General features: G+C 38.2%; 1 protein-coding gene across 4 annotated transcripts in view; it reads left to right on the top strand.

The window, feature by feature from the left end:
• UVRAG (UV radiation resistance associated) overlaps nt 1-23,099 on the top strand; it is a 328,856-nt gene that overhangs the window by 236,970 nt on the left and 68,787 nt on the right. The window lies entirely within an intron of this gene.

The following is a 23,099-nucleotide window of genomic DNA, read 5'->3' as shown; positions in this document are numbered from 1 at the left end:
CCTAATTCTGAATTTGCCAAATGTTCTGTGTGAGAGATACAAGAATTTCTTTTATTATTTTCTAGTTTCTCTATTATTTATGGTCTCTGCATAGCACAAAATGGGAGATTCCTAAGTTGGTTGAAAAAGAACTTAGTAAATAGGACGTTACTTTCCCTCAAAGATTTTTAGGAAAAATGATAGGTAGTATTCTGCTATTTGAGGATACAAGTTGGTCACATTTAATTGAAGTTCCCCTTCCCATTTTGTATCATCTACTTTTGTGTGCAATTTGCAATAGACTCTTAACTCAATTTGATGTCATTGAATGCTAATTCAAAATCAAGGTTCCTGATGTCAGGATTTTAAATGCACAAATGAACCAGCTCACCTTCTCATTCATTCATCAAATGTTTTAGTAAGTATGTACTATGTGACATTGTTCCAAGTCTTTGGAATATAGTAATGAGCAGCATTAACAATTAAAATGGGTTTTTTCTCTTTAAAATATATGATTAGTTTAAAAATCAGTTCTTTAAATACTACTGAGTATCTGCCATATCTATAGACTCTATGCTGGATATTTTGATAGAACAGATATAGACTAAGGAAGTGAGTGTGTTATCTAAGCTTATTATCTAATTTGAGAGATGAGTTACCTTGTTTTTTACCTTTTATTCAGTAACACTTCTTTCTTTACCTAGTATGTCTTTGTCTTGTGAACACCCTGGAAGATTCATTAAGCACTCGCCTGGGAAAACAAGAAAGAATCTGATTGAGCAGAGAAAAGTGTGACTGATTAAAAGGACCAGTCTCAACAGTCATTTTGTTGTTAATGGCAAGACCCAATTATTGACTAGAAAGTATTTTTGAAGTTTCAGGACTACCTTAAAAGTTACTTTGCTCAGAATGTGTATTTTAATTTTTTGGCATTTCAAGTGAAAATAACATTATTATGCTTAAATGACCCAGTATTCATTCCCTGCAAAAATGTGCTATCAGGACCTATCAGTTTGACAAAACTAATTCAGAGAGACAATAAATAATGTTCATCCACAAAACTAGCCAGTAAAATAAAAGGGAACAAATATTGTATTAGAAATACCATGATTCACTGTCATGAGTTTCACACATGGTTGTGCCTGAGTTTACACATGCATACACATATCAGATAATATTGGAAAAATATTAGGTAGACAAGGATTCCTAGAACTCAGCCAATCATTATGTCACCAGATGTCTTTTGAGTAAAAAATCCCCCTTTTCTCTGTTGTGTTCCAAACACTTTAATTCCTGGAAGATACTAAAAATCAGTTTGCTCGTAGATGCATAAGGATGCCCAGTCTGCTGCCTCCATCCAGGGGCAGAACGTTAATTGAAGGTTAGATTGTCTATGGCTTGTTCAGTTGACTGTTTCGGCTCCTTTACAGTTTAACCATTTATGAAATGTTCTGGGGATAGAAAATCCAAAGGGAAAATCCAAGGATGTAGAGGGGGGAAAATCCAAGAAATCAGAATACACATCTATGGAGATAGAAATAATAATCTGAAAAAAGACTTTGAAGTATATTCAGAATTCTCAAAGATAAAGGAGGAAATAGCATCAATAAAACAAGAATGGGAGTACATGAAACAGAAATAGGCAGTTGTGACTCAAAAAAAAGTAGATTTTTTTTAAAAAGGTCATGCTGGAAAAGAAAAGTCTATTTATTAAGAACCTCATAAGATAAATACAGACTGGGCACACATAAGAAGAGAAGTTTTTAACACCAAAATAGAAATGAAAACATCACCCAGAATGCAGCACAGAGAGATAAAGAGATACATGAAACAGAAGTTATAGGACATAGGGGGTGATTGAGAGTTGTCAACATGTATCTAATAGGAATTCTAGGAATAGAGATTAGAGAGAATGGCAAGGAAGAAATGTTTTTTTTAATAGGTGAGTAAATAAACACAGAGAGAAAACATGGTTTTTATTTAGTGAATACAGAGACAACAAGAGGAGATACCTATAGGTACAAGATTGAAAAATCCTAAGAACATATTGTGAGTAACTCTGAAAAGCTTCATAGAATGGACTTTTTTTAGAAATATAAAATTGATTCAAAAAAGAAATGGGAAAATTTGATAAAAACAATCTGATCAGGACAATAAGGAGAAAAAGCTGCTAGACAAGCTTGTTTGTGAACATGAAAAAAAAACAAAATAAAATGTATTCAGGCTGAATGTGGCAATTCAGGAAAGAGTCAATAACTCATCATTAAAAGAGCCTTCCTAGGGGTAGGGACGGGTACAGGGGAAGAGGAGAAGGGGGATAAAGGGGCACAGTAATTCGCAATCACAGTGTTAGTTGATCACAGGGACTGTTGAGTCACTGTGATATACATTTGAAACCAACATAAGATTGTATATTAATAACACTTTAATTAAAAGAGCCTTTCACACAGTTCACTCATGAACAGAGTAACAGAAATCTATGGTCATTTCAGTAAATGCAGGAAAAGCATTCAATAAATTCAGTGCTTATTTAGAAGGACAATATAGTTTTGGGTAGGAGCATAAACTGTGGAACTAGACAGCATGAGTTTGAATCTAGACTCTTACATATTGTACATGGTAGGTCGAATTTGAAATGGTGCTCAAGATTTTCATGGTCCTGGTATACATGCCCTGTGGGCAGGACTTGTGAATATAATGGAATTTCACTCCCATGATAAAGGTTTCTATTTATTGACTTTGAGAGATTGTAAAGAAGAGATGATCTGGGTGGGTCTGACCTAATCAGGTGAGCCATGAAAAGTGCCAAGAAGCAGGGGCAGAGGACCCTTGCTGTCCTGCAAACAAGCAGTTTATGGAACAAGCCCTGTGGCTAAAGCATAAGAGTGGCCTCTAAGAGCCAAGAGTGAAATCTGGCTGACAGCGAGCAACGAACTTCCTTAGTCCTACAACCACAGGAATCAAACCTGCCAACACCCTGAATAAGCTTGGAAGATGACCCTGAACTATACATGAGAGCACAGCCTGGCCAGCATTTTGATTTCAGGCTTGTTAGACCTTAAGCAGAGAGCCCAGCTATGCTTTGCCTGGACTTCTGACTTACAGAAACTATGATCTAATAAATGGGTGTCATTTTAATCTGATATATATGTTGTACTTTTTTTAAGCAGTAACAGAGAACTATTACATTGTGTGACCTTGGACAAGTTATTTGACTTCCTGTGCTTTAATTATTGTCTGAAAATGGAGGTAATAATAGTTCCTACTTCATAGGGTATCTGGCTGGATTAAATAAGTCAATACATATAAAATATATGTGGTACATGGTAAAGCCTCAAATGTTTGCAAATAGTACTAGTAATTGTTATTAAAACTGTTCATATACTAGAAACAGAAGGGAATTTCCTTAAAATGCTAAAGAATAGTGATCAAATCTATAGCAAGCATTAGACTTAATGGTGAAACTATTCCCATTAATCAAAGTCAGAAAGCAGATAAGGATGCCAGTTACTATCTATACAATAAAACATCATACTTGTGGTCCTGGTCTATATAGAGAGAAAAGAGATGAGGTATAAATATTTGAAATGAGGGGACAAACTTTTCTCTTCCAGCTATGAATATAGAAAATGTGAGAGAATCTGAAAATTTTTAGAGTTAAAAAATTTACATTTGTTGGATATAAGATAAACATGAAAATCAAGTAGATTCTATACAATAACCATATAGAAAATAAGCACAAGTATCTAGTAACATATTTAATAAAAAGTGTGAAAGACCTTTATCAATGAAAAATAGAAAACATTATAAAAATGATAATAAAAGACATAAAGTATCTGAATAAATGGATACATGCACATACATACCTGGTTTAACTATGTCATATGCTATTCTTTGAATTTGAAATAATCCCTTACAGTGTATTGTGACCTATCCCTTCTTCCCCTCCCTGCCCATATGCTGTTACCAGGTGCTGTTTGCCAAGAACCAAATAGAAGCATTTGTGCCCATGAAGGCTGTAAGTGTGCAAATGACTGTGCTAGGTTTACAATAGGGAAGTAGAAGTATATGATAGGGATTTAAAAATGCAAATGTTAAAGTGGAAATAGTGAGAAAACAGAGTAACAATCAGGACACAAGCAGGGATTGGTAGAAGTTATTTGACACTATGAAGGAGATCGTAAACATTATTGCAACCCTAGGAAGATTGACAGTTATATGAAAGTATATCAGAAATCAGTTTGGCTAAAAACAAATAGGATACCCAATTAGTTTCTGGAGATTTTTTCATGGGAGAACCCCATCATCCTACCAGAATTCAATAAAAAATTTCCTCTTATAAGTTAGTGAGTGAAAAGTTCAGCACATAAATAGCAAAAGGGAAGGGAAAGTGGGGAGGGAGAGGGAGTATCCAGACAATATAAAGAACCTTTTGGTTTGATATTTAAACAGCTCAGTTGAAAAGTTATGACAGATTTCAATCAGGAAAGCTGAATCACCATGAGAGTTGTGGTATAAGGGTTTTATTACAAATAAGATACTACACAACTGTGGGAGAAGCCAGAGAAGAGTCCAAAAGGAGGAAGTGAAGGATCAGAGTGAAGTCACTGACCAGCCCTTCAGAAGCTCTGTGCAGGTGGACACTTAGGCCAGGAAGTGGGAAGCAAGATCTGTCCAGCTCAGTGGAACTCCAAAGGAGAGCAGGCAGATGCATCTATGGAAGACTGTTGCCCCTGCATCCGGTAGTGGGCCCGGAGTCACTGTTTGCCAGCAGGGTCAGCAGTGGGACAAGAGCTAGCTGCAGAACCAGGCACAGCATCCAGATGGGATCTGCAGGAACCTTAGGTCTGTCTCTTACTGTGTCTGACCACCACTAACTTTAGAGCCTAAGGGCTGCTATTTCACTTACATCTTCCAAATCTCATGGAAATTTTTTTGTTAAAATCTAGCCTGGATGCATACAGGCATTGGTATTTGGGGAAATAGTTGTGGCTTAGCCAAGTGAATACAGTAAAACCCACAGCAGTAGGCCCTGTACTCTATTCTAGGAAAATGAAGATTAATAGTAATGACTCAGAAAATTATAGTTGCTCTTGCTGTGTTTCAGGTGCTGTTGTATATTACATATATATATATATATATACACACACACAGAGCAAATACGTATATATACTCATTAGCAGTCACAAAAGCAGTGTGAGATTAACGCTGTTATTATCTCCCTTACATTCATTTGTAAACTGAGTTACAGAGATCAAGAAATTTACTTCCAAGGCTACACATATTCTCTAGGGTTAGTAGTAGCAACATTTTGGCACAATCTTGTAAAATGGGAACATATTTAGAAACTATACGTCCATACTGGGGAAACTTGCTTATAAAAATGTGTCATTATTTGTATTAGTGAAAAAATAGAAAAAATTAGGAACAACCTAAGTCTCCACCAGTAAGCAAGTGGAGTATTAAATTTGGAATATTCATAAGTTGGAACACTTGTTAATTAGGAATGCATTAGATAGCCCTCAAGAAACAATTTTGAGGGAAAAACTGAGTTGCAGAATGATATGCATGGTCCATTATTATTCATATAGACATCTGTATTTTAGAAATATAAAAAGTGGTATATACAGATACCAAATTGCTGGCGGCATGGAGGAAGGCCATGCAGCTGGAGTTGGTCATCTATGCATAGCCATTTCTGGATTCTTGTCAGCAGAATTCCATTTTGTTAATGATTCTTTCTCATTTGCTATATGGAAGGTGGGCCCCAGTCCCAGTTCCAGTGAGTAAACCATTGCTGGCTTTTTACCAATCGTGGAAATCCCATTCCAGCGATTGGTTTAGGCATCAAATCTGTCACAATTCAGGCCTGTTCCACTGGGGCTGGGAATGTTTTTATGCACTAAGACAGATATTGCTGGGGTGGCTGGTAATGTTCTATTTCTTGACCTGAGTACTGGTTTCATGGGAGCATTGTTTCTGTGAAAAAGTTCAGTAGGTTTGCACTTATCTGTATGTTGTACTTTAATAATAAAAAGCTTATGTATAAATGATACACAGCACTGGAGAAAAGTCTGCCATCTGCTAGATGTTGTCTCTACAAATGAGATCTGGATGTGTAACAACCATTTAATGATCATGGATGGGCCTAAACCAGTTTTTTTAAGGAAGGCAAGGTAGAAAGATGAGAAAACCTGAGTCCTGGGTAAAGTCACCAAGTTACTGATTTTGCCAACTCTGGAGCTAGTCTGTCTCCATTCTTATTATTGTTTGTCAGTTGATTTGGATTTTCTGTTACTTGAAGTTGAAGGCATCCTAATATGATGGTGAAGGTAGGAAGGTAGTACGGATAGAGAACAGAGGAGGCTCACGTTATGTGTAATGTTTTATTTGTTTTAACTAAAAAATGTAAAATATTAACTGTTGATTTTGTATAGTGGGTGTATAGTTGCTCGGTCATTATTCTCCAGCTAAAAAAATACCTTTAAAAATAAAGAGGAAGAAAAAGAGTGCCAGATGAGTTGTATAAACGAGAGAAACAAAGGTGTGGGAATGATCATTGCAAGTTGAAAGATAATTGGGAAATATTTCTCAGCAAATGAACCAAGAACCAATTTGCTTGTATTCATTTAAAAATTCTGGTCTTTTACTGTGTGTAACCTACTGTGACATTCAATTTGGGGCTTACATTTGAAGTGACTGTTTTTTTCTTGGTGACCAGTATTTTACCAAATGTACTGTACATCTTTAGTGTTCTGTAGGATATCTTCCTATTTGTCTATGCCGAAGTCTACATTTTAAGTTACATCAGTTCCAGCATTATATCTAAATTTGGTGAAAAACTTTCACAACCATTTTTACATGATTGAAAAACATGTTTGTTCCTATCATTTAGCTTAAGTAAAATTCATAAAACAAATTATTCCTACCTTTGGTGGAGGAGTGAGCAGAACTCTGACTCCTAAATTTGTATTATTATTTCTTGGGATATTAATTCTCAGCCCTTAAATTATGACATATATATGTATCTGATTCATGGCTATAATAATTTGAAGACAGCCTGTAGTGGAAAGTGTCAACTTTGGTGGAAGACCCAAGTTAGCATTCCTTCTTCTTATCCTGATCTTGGGCAAGTCACTTTGCAGCTTCAGTTTGGGGAAGGGGTATTAGTTGGGTGTTTGTATGCAGTAGAAACCTCAAATTAACAATGACTTAAACATGTAAAGTTTTATTATCACACATAAAAATCCAAGGATCAGTAATGCAGGAGTGGAATGGCTCATCCATAAATGCTTCAGAAATGCCCAGAAAATCCAGGCTTCTTCACACTCTTTGCTGTGCCATCCAGGCTCTAGGCTCTGCTATCCCTGGCATGGCCCTCATCATACAGGATGATTGTTGGAGTGTCAGTCATGGTTTAACCATCAGGAAAATGGGCACTCTTCTATTCTATAAAGACTTCCACATTTTCCACCCTACACAAGAGACTAAAAATGTGTTTCTTTCAAGTGGACTACTAAACCTCAGGGATTCAGTTAATCAGAGAAAAACAATAGGGATTGGTTAGCAATCAGCGGTCTCTACTATAGGGTTGTTCAAAAAATAAATGATACATGTAAAGCACAGTGCAAGAGGCTGACAGAATAAAGGAAGCTACTATTTTAATCCTTAATAATGAACTTCAAACTCTTAACTGAACATATATACTTATCTCTTCTCCCCTGAATGACACCAAAATAATGGTATGGGGATTGAAATTTAAGAAGCATAAACCCACAGTGACAAAAAGAATTTGAGAGGCAACCTCAAGAGAAAAGAGATGTCAACAAAACTGAAAACTGGAAAACAGACGAAAGATTAACAACTGACTTAGCAGACTGGAAAAACAAATCTATGAGCCTGCCAGTGGGAAAGCCTAAGAAGCAAGCAGATTCATGCTGCAAAAATCCAGAAAAGCTCAGAATTGGAGGCTAGGTATCTTTGAATGTGAGACAGTTTTTGCTAGAAGTCAGTATTAGAAGTCAGTAAAGCCTAATAACCTCTCTGTCATGCAGCTACCCCTCCCCACACTAGCAGAAAACTTGAAGTTTATTCATAAGAGGTTGAACCAGACCAACCCTGGATTCACAGCATGTGGCCAGCCAGCATAACTAAGGGCAGCGGTGCCAGCCAAAGAGCAGAGTTAGGTGAATGTCCACACACTGAAGGATGAAATCAATATAAGCAGTGGAAAACTGATGGATCCAAGAGAAAATACAACACCTTACAGTTGTATATCCCCCAGTGAAACTGCCGCACCTCAGAGTGGAACTTGCCATTTGACCAATTCTGGCTATGCAGTTTTCAATCAGCTTTTTAGTGCCTCACTTTTTAAAATGAATAGTCAACCAAGGATCATCACATACTGGGGTAGAACTCTCACTTGAAATAGAGAAGCCACAATAAATAATCAAAAAAGAAATGTGAAAGAAATAATATAGGGATCAATGAAAAGAAAAAAAATTTTAAAACCTTAATATCTTACAAGATACAAGGGAAATTATTACATGCAAGAACAAAAACAGGATGAACAGTCATTAAAACACAAACCTTAGAAAATTAAAATGATGGAAAAAGAAGTCAGGCAGAAAGTTGGAAGGTTATGTTGAGGAAATTGAGAGAAAAAAAAAGCCAAAGGCAAAGAACAAAAATAGGAAAGAAAAAATAAGAAATTAGAGGCATTCCTTAAATATCTGATGATCTAACATCCAGATAACAGTGAGTACAGAAAAGGAACAGTGGGTAGTATGGGTAAAGTGAAGGTTCCTATAACCAGACTCCTCATCTGAATCTAAACTACTTGATGATGTAACTGGCCTATTGCTAGGCTACTGCTTCCACACCTGTAGGCAGTAAGCTGTTACTGACTTGAGTCACTATCTAAAGAGCTCTGCCCAGTTATCTGGGTGGAGGCAGAGAGGAAGGAGGATTGCAGACGTAATTCTAGTGCTTGACCTATTGCCTGGAAAACAAGCTGGTAATAAACCCTTTCACCCCAAGAACATTCCATCCTCATTCCTCAGTCTCACTGAATCCATAGTGAACTTGCCTGGGGCTGAAACCCATTGGCAAGACAGTAGAGAAAACAGAGGGTAGGAAATTATCCAAGAAATAATATAAGGAAAATTCTGATAATTGAAATAATTGATTTCAGATTGAAAGAGGCAACTGAGTGCCCAGCACTGTGATATTTTGAAATACTGGTAGTAAAGTGGAGATTCTAAAAGTTTGCAGAGGGGGAGAAATACATACAAAAAAATGGGAATCATAATGTATGACTGCTTGAAGGCAACACTGAAAACTCGAAAGCAATGGAACAAAGGCCCTCAAGATATTGTGGGAAAATTATTACTATAACCTAGATTTATATATCTGTCAAAGTATCAACCAAATATAAGGGTAGCAAAAAAACTTTCAGACATGAAAGTTCTGTAAAAAAAAATCTGCCTATAGACCTTTCCTGTGGAGTTCCTGGAAGATGTGCTCTATTAATACAAGGGAATAAACCAAGTAAGAGGAAAACATTCAAAAAAAGAAGGGATCTCAGGGTGATGGAGAAGGGAAAGTGTAGGTCAGCTGGCCTAGCAAGCAGAAGGAGGAAGAAAGGGGCTCCAAGAGTGAAAGGAAGACTGATGTATTTAACTGTATTGAGAGGATTTTCATTGTTTGCAGGGAACAGGGAGTAAAAAACAGAGAGGTACATCAATAATTGTAGCAATGAAGAAACTAGATGATTAGTAACTCCAGGAAAAAAACAAGTTAAAAGGAAGATAAGTGTTATACAGTATAAGGCTCAGTTCAAAATAATAATTATGTGATTATGATACTGTAACATTGCATATTAATTTAACCAAAAATTGTGGTGTTGACCCTGTTGAGAGAATGGGAAGAAGGGAAAGTGGGGGTGTTTGGTAAGAGATGGGGAAGCAAAGTGTAATAGAGCTAACTCCTCATTTTCCCCAATAGGCCTCAGAATCAAGAAACTGGAAAATATTCTATTAACTAAATAAATGTAGGGTAAATACCAGGAACAAAAAGCAGCATAAGGTGTTGAGACTATTTGGCTCTGGGGTCTAGCTAGGAATTGAGGAAGGACTAAGGTATTAGCTAATCAACATGTGAACTAATGTCTTTACTATCATGTTTGCAGAGCAATTTGACTTTTTTAAACTACATAAATGAATTTTTTTGAGAAAAATAAACACTAATTTTTAAACGTGCTTCATTTACACAAAATTTTTGTTTGTAAACTGTGGATAAAATGAGAGTTCCTGTGGCCAGGATTCTCACCTGGCCATGGTTGACTAGCTCACTGCACACCTGTGGGCAATACAGGGCTTTTGACTCTATAAAAGATCTCCACCCAGTGCTCTGGGTATGACATGGTGTTAGGGCTGCAAGGCTATGGGAGTGCAGAGCAGAGGCTGGAGTGGTGGCAGCGCTGAGGACAGAGGCCCAGAGGATGACTGTGCGGACAGAGGGGCTCAGAGACAGAGACTGGCTTGCTGCATACAGACTCACTCTGAGTGAATGGGATTCTAGTGACTGACCTGCCACCTGGAAATAAAGTTGGGTATAACCCCTTCTGCCCAAAGAGCGTTCTGCTGTCAATTTTCTTTGGTCACATTGAGTCCATAGAGAACTTGCCCGGGGCTGAAATCCATTGGCAAGACAATTGGCAGAAGTTGGCAGGGTTCAGTGTTGTCCCACAGGCTGCCCTTATGGGAGGGGTGCTTCAGCGGGCTGCCCCTGTGAATGGGGGGACAGTGGGTGGTCCCCCAGTGGGTATGTGGTCTGAGGTGGGTTGCCTCCTAGAGGACTGGGCCCCACCCCAGGACTGGAGGCAAGTGGAGGTGACACCTGAGGCTGTAGGGGTGGCCCTTGGTATAGTAAGCAGATCCTTTGAGAAGCAGAGTGCCCGGGAGGCAGTGGGGACTGTGGGTTGGCTGCTTCTCACAGTCTTAAAAAGGTCTACAGAGGAGACCCAAGAAATGGCAGAATGAGAATGCGAGCTGCAGACTTCCATGGATTCCCTGAGGAAGGAGATGGCCTTCATGCGGGAGGAGGCAGCACAAGAGCGCCGGCAGCAAGATGCCACTGGAGATGAGATGGCAGCGCTGCCAGGTGTTCTGAGGGAGGAAGAGGCCATCAAGGAAAAAGATGAACTCCTGAGGGAAGCACAGGCAGAGGTGGCACAAGACATCAGCTGTGAAGCATTGAGCTGAAGGTAAGAGACCTTCTGAAGACTGAGCTGGCATTGTTGCGAGGCACTGTAGCAGAGGAGGCACTTGGGGGAGTGGAGAGAAAGGTGCCATCAGCCCCAGAAATGGAGGAGCTGGGGAAGGATGAAGGGGTGGTGCCAGAGGCACTGGCGCCTCCTGTATTGAAAGCATGCCCAGTGGTTGTAAAGAAAATAAAGACCCAGCAGCTGTAAGTCCCCCAAGGAGAGGAGCAGCCCCCTCCCCAGGTCGTGGAGCGCTCTATGGTCCGCCCCTACACTCAGGCTGAGCCGGTGGCTGTGGGACTTAGGGGTGGATGGAATTGTTCTGTCGGGATCAGAGATGGGAAAGCTGTCTTCCCTGACAGGGCAGCCCACCTTGAGGCAGTGATTACAAAATGCGAGGTGACATGTACGGTAGCTGAAGCAATGAGAACCCAAAAAGAAATAAGACCTGTTACTCACAGGAGGAATTTGAGGGGCCCCGTGAGGTTCACGAGGACCCAGATGTGGGTTGATTTGATACGGGCAGGAGTAGATGGAAGGAAATTAGGAAGCCAAATAGGACCTTACTGGAGCTATGGCAACAACTGAAACCAGAGCAGCAGTTCCAGCCATTAAGACCAAAGAGGCAAAGGTCAGACAGACAGAGCCACGAGTCCGGCCTGTGTGTCTGCAAGTCCTCTTGCTGGAGAGGCTGGACAACAATGATCGAGCTTCCTTGCAGAGGACTGAGGGCACATAGATTGAGAGGAGAGAATCCTGGAGGGGTGGAGTGTGGATAAAATGAGATTTCCTGTAGCCAGGATTCTCACCTGGCCATGGTTGACTAGCTCACTGCACACCTGTGGGCAGTACATGGCTGTTGACTCTATAAAAAGAGCTCTGCCCAGTGCTCTGGGCGACACGGTGTCGGGGCTGCAAGGCTGCAGGAGAGCAGAGCAGAGAACAGAGGCCCAGAGGCAGAGACTAGCTCGCTGCATACAGACTCGCTCTGAGTGAATGGGATTCCAGTGACTGACCTGCCACCTGGAAATAAAGTTGGATATAACCCTTTCTGCCCAAAGAGCGTTCTGCTGTCAATTTTCTTTGGTCACATTGAATTCATAGCGAACTTGCCCGGGGCTGAAACCCATTGGCAAGACATAAACCAGTTTAATAACAATTCAGTGAAAATTTTTTCAATGCCTTCTATGTTTCATTGTACAGGAGAGAGATGTAAATATGTGATTGTAAAACAAAGATGAATATGGTTATAGTTCCCAAATGATGACTAAATACTGATAAATCTTACGGAAGTACCGTCAGTTCTGATTGGAGACCAGGAAAGGTTTCAGAGTGCGTGTAGTTTTTGCATTGGGCCTCAAAGGATGAGAGGAATTTGAAGGGAGATTAAGTGCCAGCTGTGGCCAGTGTTGCCGGGTCTCACCATGACTGAAAATGTAAATGTGCGTAGGAAAGATGTCTGGTAGAGCTGTGGGAGGCTGTGTTGACTTCTCTGCCTTTCCTAGACATTTCTATTAGTCACTTTTTCCTGAGGATTTACTCCTCCCTGCCCTATCACCCAGACACTCTTAATTTTAGTATTGACTTTACCATGCTGGGGTAGGTGGTGATCGTCCCTGCTGGTACCCTGCCTCTTAAACTGGTAGTCTCATTTAGAGAATAGGGAAGGGAAAATAAAAGCTTGGTTTCACCTGGCCAAATGTAGATTGAGTGTAAAGATAAGAACTTTCTTCCCTGACCTCACAGGCAGCTAGATACGGCTCTTTTTTGATATCCTGAAAGTAAACTGTCATTTTTGCAATTTGAACATAATTCTTAAAACCCTCAAGAGTAATCTAGGACACATCTAATTGTTAGCAAAGAAATGTAATAATTTCATAACTGTAAAATAATTTATTCCTGTGTATTAGCCAAAAGTGCTCTTCAGAAGTAATTGGGCAAGTACGTGTGGTATGTGTGTAACATCCTACAAATTGAGGTTTTTGTGCTCTGGATTTGTTTTATATTGTTGGGTCCATAAGAGGAAAGACTGGCTTAGAACAAAATAGAGCTAAACCATATGTTTTATACCAAATTAGAAACAGGTGAAGGTTGTTAAAATCCAGCAAAAGCTTACAAAAGCTTTAGACTCAAGTTTGTATTAAAGGCAGGTGGTTATATGTACAATAAAAAGCAGTCACCAGCACACCAGCTTATTGATACATATGTGATTGATCTTTTTGGATAAAAACAAGGAGGAGTTAATAAATCACTGCACATAGCTATAAAGATGTTTGGGCTTGAAAGCCTAGCCTGTAAGAGCAAATGTGGACCCTGAAGGAAATTTATGAAGCATAGATCCTTTTAGCTTTACTTAACAGCTAACATCTGACTGACCCAGGGGGACCATGGAAATTTATTGCTGGGCCATTCAAATATTTAAGCTGTTGTGTGATGTAGAACAGGTAGAGATTAGCCCAATAACAAATATGAGGCTATAAAATAAAATGAGATTTCGATGACTTGTAAGTACTTGTCAGAGGTCAGTTCCAAACAACTGGTCAGAAATGGGAAAAACTTGTTGATAATTAAAGCAGATTGATTATGACAGCCTAGATGTTAGCATTGGTTGCTGTCAGATCAATGATTCTTGGACTTTCCTCTTCCTGTGACATTCATACTTAAACATATTACTCTAGGAGCCTCTGAATTGTGCTCTGAAATTGGGTAAAATGATCAGTTGAGGTGATTTCCTTTTGCAATTTCATAATTGAAATATGTCTTTCTCAAATGTATTCTGAGTATATGAAATTCCTAAATAGCATATTTATTCTAGAAAATTGACTTTAGTTATGAAAGTAATTTTGAGCTTTGACTTACAGAAAGCAGGTAGAAAATTTTAGCCTTTGTGACAGATTATCTAAAATTAACCTTTAACAGATTTATATACACAATTACTGAAAAATCAATTTAGTGAAATTAAGTGGATATTAAAACTTATGGATTTATTTCAAATCTTTTATCCACTTTTCTTTATATAGCCCCCAAAGTAGTAAATGTATGTAATATTGTTACTAGGACTTTAGAAGTTACATTTTGGCCTTTGATATGATCTATAGTTACGGCTGTTGACAATCTCTGCCTTTTCAATTTAGCTCTAAACCCAAAGTGTTGTCATATAAAAGGTTTTAAAGGTGCCAGTTTATCAAATCAGCTGATGAATTTGGTAATAATTTGGCTCATGAATAGTTGATTTACTGGATGAAGAAATGCCATGATTTTTTATAGATATCTCGAATAAATGAAGTTAAAATAATACAAGTTTATAAAATGGTATTATTACTAAAGGGAAAGTATGGTGTAGAAATTAAAGAATAGGATTAGGAGTCAAACAGGCATAGGTTGGAGTTTTAGCTCCACCATTCCCTCCATACATTCATTTCTCTATCCATTCCACAGATAAAATATATTCCAGAAACTGCACTAGAGGAGCTGGGATAAAGCATTAATATTATTTAGGCTTACAGTCTTATCCTTGTGGAAGAGTGAAAGGAATGAACGAGCAATTAACAATACAATGTAAAAGGTACTGTGTCAGTGAGCGGACAGGGTTCTGTGTGAACACATGGGAGAGAACTAACTCACACCTGGGGCAGGAGTGGGTGGGGTGGAGTGGGCTTGGTGCTCGTAGTTGAGTGTTAAGACTAAAGACTGTGTGGCCATGGGCACCTTGATAATAGTACCTATAGGACTGTTGCTTGTATTGTATGGGTAATGTATGCTAAATATGACATCTGGTGCTTAATAGTCAGTAAATACAGTCAGTGACAGTGTCATTGTTCCTATTGTTTTGGCAGGGCTCCTGGCTCTTTGACCCTATTGCTAGAGGGTGCTACTTCCTATTAATCCACAGTGAACACCATTCTGTAACTTGAAATTTCCTCCCCACCAAAGAATTTTCTTTTGAGCAGAACAAAGCACTTTCTAAAAATAAGAATTTGTTGTCTAGGGATATTAAGGTTAAGAAAGAGTGATAACAATATTTCTAAATCTTAAAATCTTTTTTTTAATTCACACAGCTATATGTCACTTAGATATTTCTTCAATATTTAATTAATTTTTGAATTGATTCATTAATACAATGTATTCATTTACTTGCTGATATTTGTTGAATAACTACTGTGGATATGACTCTAGAGTTTAATACCCATGTCCTCAAGGACCTTACATTCTAATAGAGGAAATAATACATTTGTGTAAACAACTAAAATATAGGATGGAAAGTACCAGGTGTGTAAGAATGCTTTGTGATTTCAGGAGGCAGCAAATTGAATATGGTTCTCTCTCCATACTTGCAGATAAGTGTGGGAGAGGCGAGGGGGGAAATAAGGCATAGTAGTGGTTGAATGCCTATTGTATCCTAGTAATGATGCTGGATCTTAAATTTAATTCAATTTTCACAGCAATCCTGATTGATTGTTATACAGAAGTTCAGAGTAGTATGACCAAATTCACATACTACATTAAGTAGCAAAGCTAGCATCCGAGCCTTTTCCTCTCGGATTTCAAAGGCTTAACTTACAAGGTCTTAAATCCCATTTCTATTTTTAGTTCTTCTTCCCCCCAGAAATAAGTATTACAATTAAACAATTTAGATATAAAACATTGAGCACCAGTTATGTTCCCAGCACTGATAAAATGGCTTACAGAGAATAAACCATTAGGCTCACTGATGTATTTAAGCAAACCTATGTCATATGCACACACTGTGAAGTTGTCTTTAGAGATTTAAAGTGGTGAGTAGTTTTTCTTCCAAATTTATATTCCAGATGGAAGTATTTTCTGGCATTAACAAGTATGGTAGATTCGTGCACCTTGCATGCTTAATTGTATGGTTGTTTTTTCTTTTTTTTTGAACATTTACAGCTTTTGTGGGAAACAGGTGCTATTAAATCTGGGCAAATTCGAGGTGGCTGTTAATGTTGTGGAATGTGATTTTGATTTCATTGGCAGAATTTTTATCCTACAAAATTGACTGTTAAAAAAGACATGATTTCCATCCTTTAAGTTTGCTCTGTTCATTGAAATTTGCCTATAGACTGTTTTCCAACCATTACCAAAACCATTTGTGGAAAAACTGTTCTCCAAGGAAATTGATGTTGAGTTTTTAACAATATCTACTACTCTGCAAATTACCAAGTTAAAAAAAGATTATTTTTAACGTTCTTACTGAAATTATTTGGAATTCTATTTCCCTGAAATTGTTCTTTTTTTAGTACAGCTGTGTCTAAAGAACTCTAATATTGGCAAAGAGAATAATCTGATATTAGCCTTTTCATTACATAATTTCTCCTTTAAAAACTTGATGGCATCTTATTATCTGCCATATCAAACAATCTCTTTGACTGGCATATATGATCTCCTATGATATTTTCTCTCTCTCCTCTTGCCCCAAAGGGGGAGGGGAGAAAAAATCACTCTTCTAATTCTCCTCTAAGGACTTTTGTCAACCTGTGCCCACGAATTATTTCCACACTTAGTTTTTGTTTGCTGCTTCTCCTTTAATCTTTTATCTCTCTCCTCACTTCCCTTCTGGATCTTTCCTCTGTGCTTTCTGAAACCCCTCTTCAGTGATTATAATGCACACAAGTCTGCAGACTTTACTACAATTATTACGTACAACCTCTAGATGTAAGTAAAATAACTGGCTCTCACCTGAAAGTATCACCCTGGAGCCTTGTCAAGGGAAACTTTCTTGTCTCACACCTTCCATATTCCTGGATCTAGAACAGATAATACCCTCTGTGCTTCCCAGTGTCAATTCAAAATTATTTCTCAGTGGCATGTACCTAGTGTTTATGACACTGGAAGTGAATCATTTTTTAATACCTTTCTCTTTGTGGTAAAATTATTTTTAGTAATATGGCCATGAAATAATGTAATCAAAAGAGAAAAGGAGAAAAACATTATAATGAAAAAAACAGATTTTTAACTTTTTTTTTATATTGAGCACAGTTTCTGTGTGTCCATCTTCAAGTAACAATTTTATTTAAAGGTTTGTATTTCACTGTACCATATTCAAGGCTAATTGCAAATATTTTTGTATCTGAATAACCCAGTCTAAATTACATCAGGAAAAAAGATAGCTCAGTGTAGGGAAAATGGAAGTTCCCATGGCCAGGATCCTCACCTGACCCTAATCTACTTGCCCCCTGTGCACATGCAGTGATATAATAATTGGCCTACTGGGTAGGCCCATGCTTACATGTGGCAATGAGCCATAACTGTCTGTGTTGCCAAATAAAGATCTCTGCCCGGTGTTCTGCCCAGCTGATGGAAGCAGCTTGTGAATTGTGGACTTGCCAATGTAGCTGTGGTTCTAACGCTCAACCTACACAGTGAGAATAAAGCTTGGTATACAACCTTTTACACACAATATTCCATTGTCATTCAGTCTCACCAAATCCAGGAAGCTGGAACCCTCTGGCACTACACTCGGTAAAGAAAAATTACACATTGCTATCATTGTATATTTTGAATTTGCTGTTTAAACATAGGAATATGTAGCACCAGACAGTTTGGAGATACAAACTGTGTCCAAAGCAAACTTGGAAGATTCCAAACTATTTGAAACTTAGAAGAAGTGGAAGTGTGCAGCTTAGTCCGATTTTTTGGGCTGTGTAACTGAGAGTTCCCTGAATTAATTTCCATGTAGATAATAACTTTTATTAGAGTATACATAATGAAAACATACTAATTTGAAACATATATGTATGCTGAAATTAAACAGTCACTGCAGCAATTACTTAGAACTTAGACCAACAAAAGATTTTTTCTGGGGAGAATATTATCATTGGCGTTGTTTAGATTTGTTGACCCATAACGATAATAAAAAGCAGACATATTTTTAATTAATTTTATCACCTTTTTAAAAATCTCTACAGATTATGCAGCCCCAGCCTCCACCATCCTGCCTTTGGTAGGCGACTGTCTTTACTTGTCTACCCTAGTAGCTTCACACTTCTTCTCAATATCCTAAATACCCTTATCCCATCATTTTTACCTCTAACCCTCTTATCTACTGGGGAAAAAAAATTTGAAAAGATTGGTAGCACTGTATATTCACAGGTAGAATAATACATCCTATATACTTGGTTCTTCTGCCCTATGACTGTCTCAAACCTCTCCTTTTTTTTCCTATTCCCAGTTTTCCTTTTCATTTGTGATAAATCACCTCATTTCTTATTTTACAGAGAAAATAGAAGCAATCAGATGGGAATACCTCAACCTTACATGAAAACACTTCAAAACCTTTTATAATCATCTCCATTATCCTCAAAGTCCCCTCTACTGCCTCAAACCTGACCCAGCTGGGTCCTATAAATGTGCATCTGTATAATCAACACTCTCCTTTATCCTCCTCAGAGAGTTCAACCTACCTCTTGCCCTAACTAGACCTGAGTTTTCCCTGTGGAGCCCACTTCTTTGGGAGCCTTACCTTTGATAACTATTCATTTTCTCATATGCTCGGTATGCAGATTCAGAAGGTGAGTATGAGTTTTTCTTTCTCATTGTTTTTTCTAGATCCTTTTCTTTTGGTAAAGCAAACATACAAAAATTCTTTTCTTTTGATATTTTCTCTTCAAGGATACCACTCTTTCCCCTTCCAGTCTCTCAGTTATAACACCCTTACTCATGTATTTTGGCAACAGAGAAGCAGAACAGAAAACACAGGAGAGAAAAACAGTCTCTCTATTCAAAATGTTGCCATTATGGGCAATAAAACCATACAAGTGGATGTTTCATCCAACACACTGGCCTCTCATCTTCAGTCTTTGTCACCAGTGACTTCTTGCATTCCACTGTTTTCATTTACTCCCATGGTTACATTCTGAGTCATGTCATCATTTAAGTCCATATCTAAAATCTGATTCAGGCATCTTGCTCTCTGATAACTATCCCCTCTTCCTCAGCTTGTTTGTTCAGTCATTTGTTCATTACTCTTGAGATCCTCACTCCTTTATCCACTTCAGAGTCTATGGCCCATTATTTTTATAACTCCTTTGTCTTGCCCCTTATGACTTTATGTCATCCTTGCAGCCCTGCCTTCCATTTTCTCTGTACCTTCTGCATCCAAGTAGGTGTCTAGAGCCAACCACACAAATAGTATCATTGTAAACTCATAATGAGTAACCGCTTCTGGGCTCTCAGTAGTTCTGTTACATTTCTTTGTTCAGGTTGTTCTGTTTGATCAACCCTTCATCCAGCTAGGCAAAACAAAACATCAGTTTTCTATGATCCCTCCCTCTCTGTCGCTCTTCACTTCCAACCTATAGCCAAATCTTTTATATTTTATTTCCTAAAAGTCTTCCAAATTTGTCTCCTTTTTGCCATTTCTAATATCACCTCCTTAGTCCAAACAAAGATAATCTCTCACCTAGAATACTGCAACAAGCTGGTCTCTTTCTCCAGACCATTCTCCACTGTAATCAGCATTTTTTTTAAACACAAGTTTTTAAAATATAAATATACCATTGTCAGGAAAGTTCAAAGATAAAGGTGTTAATTTAAGAAAGAAGCTATCAAATGAAAATCTGAGCAAGTTCTTTTAAGTTTTTTAAAAGTCCCTCCATGGTTTTTAAATTTATCTTAGGAAAAAAAAATCAGACCATGATCTGACTTGGTCTAGAGGGCCCTACGTAACCTACCTTTCCATCCCGCTTCAGCTTCTTACCACAACTCCCCTCAGTCCGACTATCCTGGCCTTGTTTTGATTCCTGGAAGCAGATTGCTTCCTCCTGCCGCGGGGACTCTACGTATGCGCTTCCTCTAGTTGGAATATTCCTTCCCTTGGCTCCTCTACATCTTTGAGATCTCAGCTAAAGTGTCACTTTCTCTCAGAAGTCTTCCCTGGCTTTTGTTTACCTCTTTTCTGGATAGTGTTCCTTTCCTTCAGAGTATTTCACTTATAAATTATATATTCATTAGTGTGATTTTAGGAGCAATGTTTCTCTTCTCTACTGGAAACTGAGCTCCACTGTCCACACTTGCCCACCTCCATATCTACCAGCTAGCACTATACTGGGCACATAGTGAAAATTTGTCGAATGAATGAATAAACTGTACTCATTGTGATCGTTTTCTTTCATTTTTCCCATTATAATGGGAGAGTCGTCCTACCTGCCAAAAACATTGAAGTTATTCTTGGCTCCTCTGCCTCTCACATCTTATGTAAGATTTGGCATCAAATCATGTAGAGAATTCAAAATACGAGAAGTCAACCACTTCTCACCACTTCCCTAACTACCATGACAGCTGAAATCACCTTGTTCTCTTGCCTGGATTTCTGCAGTAGCCTCTCCATGTTTCCTTTTTTTGCTCCCCTGAAGTTTATTGTCAGAGTAGCCAGAGCATCCATGTCTCTCCTCTTCTCAGAATCCCCCAGAGCTTCCCCTCATTCAGAGTGAAATCCGAAGTCCTTCCTGTGACGACGAGACCCTGCATGATCTGGGCCTATTGCTTTGCTGACTGCGCCTCCTTTTCCTTTTCCCTTGCTCTGCTCCAGCTGTTTCCCATCTTGCATCCCTGTGGTTCACTGCATTATCATCAGCCGGCAGTAAGTTAGTCCAAACAATGATGATCTCTCACCTAGAATACTGCAACAAGCTGGTCTCTTTCTCCAGACAATTGCTTGTGGCTGTGTAACTAATCTCCGCTCACTATCTTCCCCTGATCACTTCTCTATGTCTCTCCCCTGTGTGTCTCTTAAAAGAACTCTTACGGGATATATAGGGCCCACCTGGAAAATTAAGGATGATCTCCTCTCAAGATTCTTAATTGCAGACCCTTTTTCCAAATAAGATAAAGCTTTAGTGATATTATACAACTTAGCAGAAAAAAGTGAAGTTTTTTTGGTTGGTTTGTTTAGTCATGGCAAGTGAAGCACAGTGGGAGGAAAGGGAGATGGGCATTTCCAGGAAGTGAGCAAAGGTGGAGAAAGATGAGCTTGGTATGTTGGTGAGACTGTGAGGAAACCGCCTGCCTGAGCATAGTAAGGTTGTAGATAAATCAGACAGACAGGTTTCATCATTTAGGCCTTGAAAGCTAAGCAGAGAAGTTGAAATTTAAATCCATAACTGATTAGGAAGCTGGGCTAGGAAGTGACATGATAAAAAAAAGTCTCACTTAAGAGGGAAAATAATAATGCAGCCTTCTAGGGCGTAAAGGGCAGGAATGCTGCTAATATCCATCCTACAAAGCACACAGCAAATAATTTTCCAGAGTGGTAGTGAGACTGGAGAGATGAGAGGGCTTCATAGGAAAAATGACTTGTTGACTTGCTGAATCACTGCATGTATTAAAGGCAAAGAAGGTGGATAAAAACTGAATGTCATTCTAAGCCTGAGTAACTGATAAAAGTTGTAGTAGAAAACTAAGCTAGAAAGGAGAACATAGTTTGAAGTAAAACCATGGCCTTGAAATATACCGAGTTTGTACTGTCACATTTTCTACAAATACAGCAGGCATAAGTGATCTTAATACACAGTAAAGATGTGAATGAACTATAGCCATATCCTTACTCCCAGTTGAGCCATCAAAGAACCAGACCTGGATGTGGGGCTCTGAAGGTGAAGACAAGAAATGTCATCAATTTGGAGTCTTTTGTAAAAATGTCTCGGTTGGGAGGAGGAGAGGGTAGTGCTTATAATAATTACATCCTTTAAAAGTAAGAATGGTTCAAAATCAGTTCCTTTTACATTTTTTTCCAAATTGAAGTTGACATAGTCTACATACACAGACATGAAAATTAATTGGAACATGTATGTATATGTACACATATCTATAAATAAAATTTTTAATTTAAAAATTTTCCTACTTTCAGAACATGCATAGAAATTTCTTTCTCGAGTTCCCTTTACTAGGACTTCAGTAGGTCTGCTTTGCATACTCAACTAATGCCTTTGGCATGGACTTGAAGTATTTTCTTAGTCCGTGAAGGGAAAATGAAGTTATATTCAGTAGATTTGTCTTTCCATATTCAAAATTGTCATATCTTGGAGATGGAGGTATTATACCTTATCTAGTGCAATGGGTACTTAAGTGTTTGATTCCCTGATGTGTTAGTTTCTAAGGCCGCTATAACAAATAACCACAGACTTGGTGGCTTAAAACAGCAAAAGCTTATGCTTGTAGTTCTGAAGGCCAGAGGTCCAAAATCAAGTGTCAGCAGGACCACACTCCCTCCAAAGGCTCTAGGGGAGAATCTCTCCTTGCCTCTTCCAGCTTCTGTGTTACCTGTGTAAAACCTAGTGTTACCTTTGCTTATCCTGAATTTTGCTTTAATATCATTTTTGTGTATCTCAATGTAGGGCCAAACGACATGTCCAATTTATGTTTTATTGCTTCAGTTAAACACAAAGCTGTATCTTCTTGATGGGGGTGTGAAACATTTGGTAGAGAATAAAGAACAGTTCAAGACCTTGCTCACAGTAATTTTACAGCACAACAAATTTGCCTGTTGGACACTTTGTAATCAGCAACTTTGGAGAATTTAATATAAAGCTTTTAAATTCCTTTTCCTTTTATTTTCCCTAAAAACTGATATCCTTCAACCTTTATGAAGTGTATCTTTTCCTCAGCCAATTGAAATTAAGAATGTCCAGTAATTGTTACCTACCATTCATCTCAGTAAGATTGTTTTATTCTTGAGAATAATAGTATATTGCGAAACTAAGGAAAGTGAAGTTTTTTTCTTGACCCTATCTAAGTTGTGATAGATCTGTTTATGGAGAAATGTTTCAGAGGACAAAACGTGTGCTTGTTTTTGCCAATCAGAAAAATGTGACAGAATGTAGGTATAGTCTAACCTTTTCTTTTT

This window comes from Manis pentadactyla, chromosome 9 (genome assembly GCF_030020395.1).
Source record: "Manis pentadactyla isolate mManPen7 chromosome 9, mManPen7.hap1, whole genome shotgun sequence".
Classification (NCBI taxonomy): Eukaryota; Metazoa; Chordata; class Mammalia; order Pholidota; family Manidae; genus Manis; species Manis pentadactyla.
Note: the sequence above shows the minus strand (reverse complement) of the source record. Positions and strands in the feature narration are given on the sequence as shown.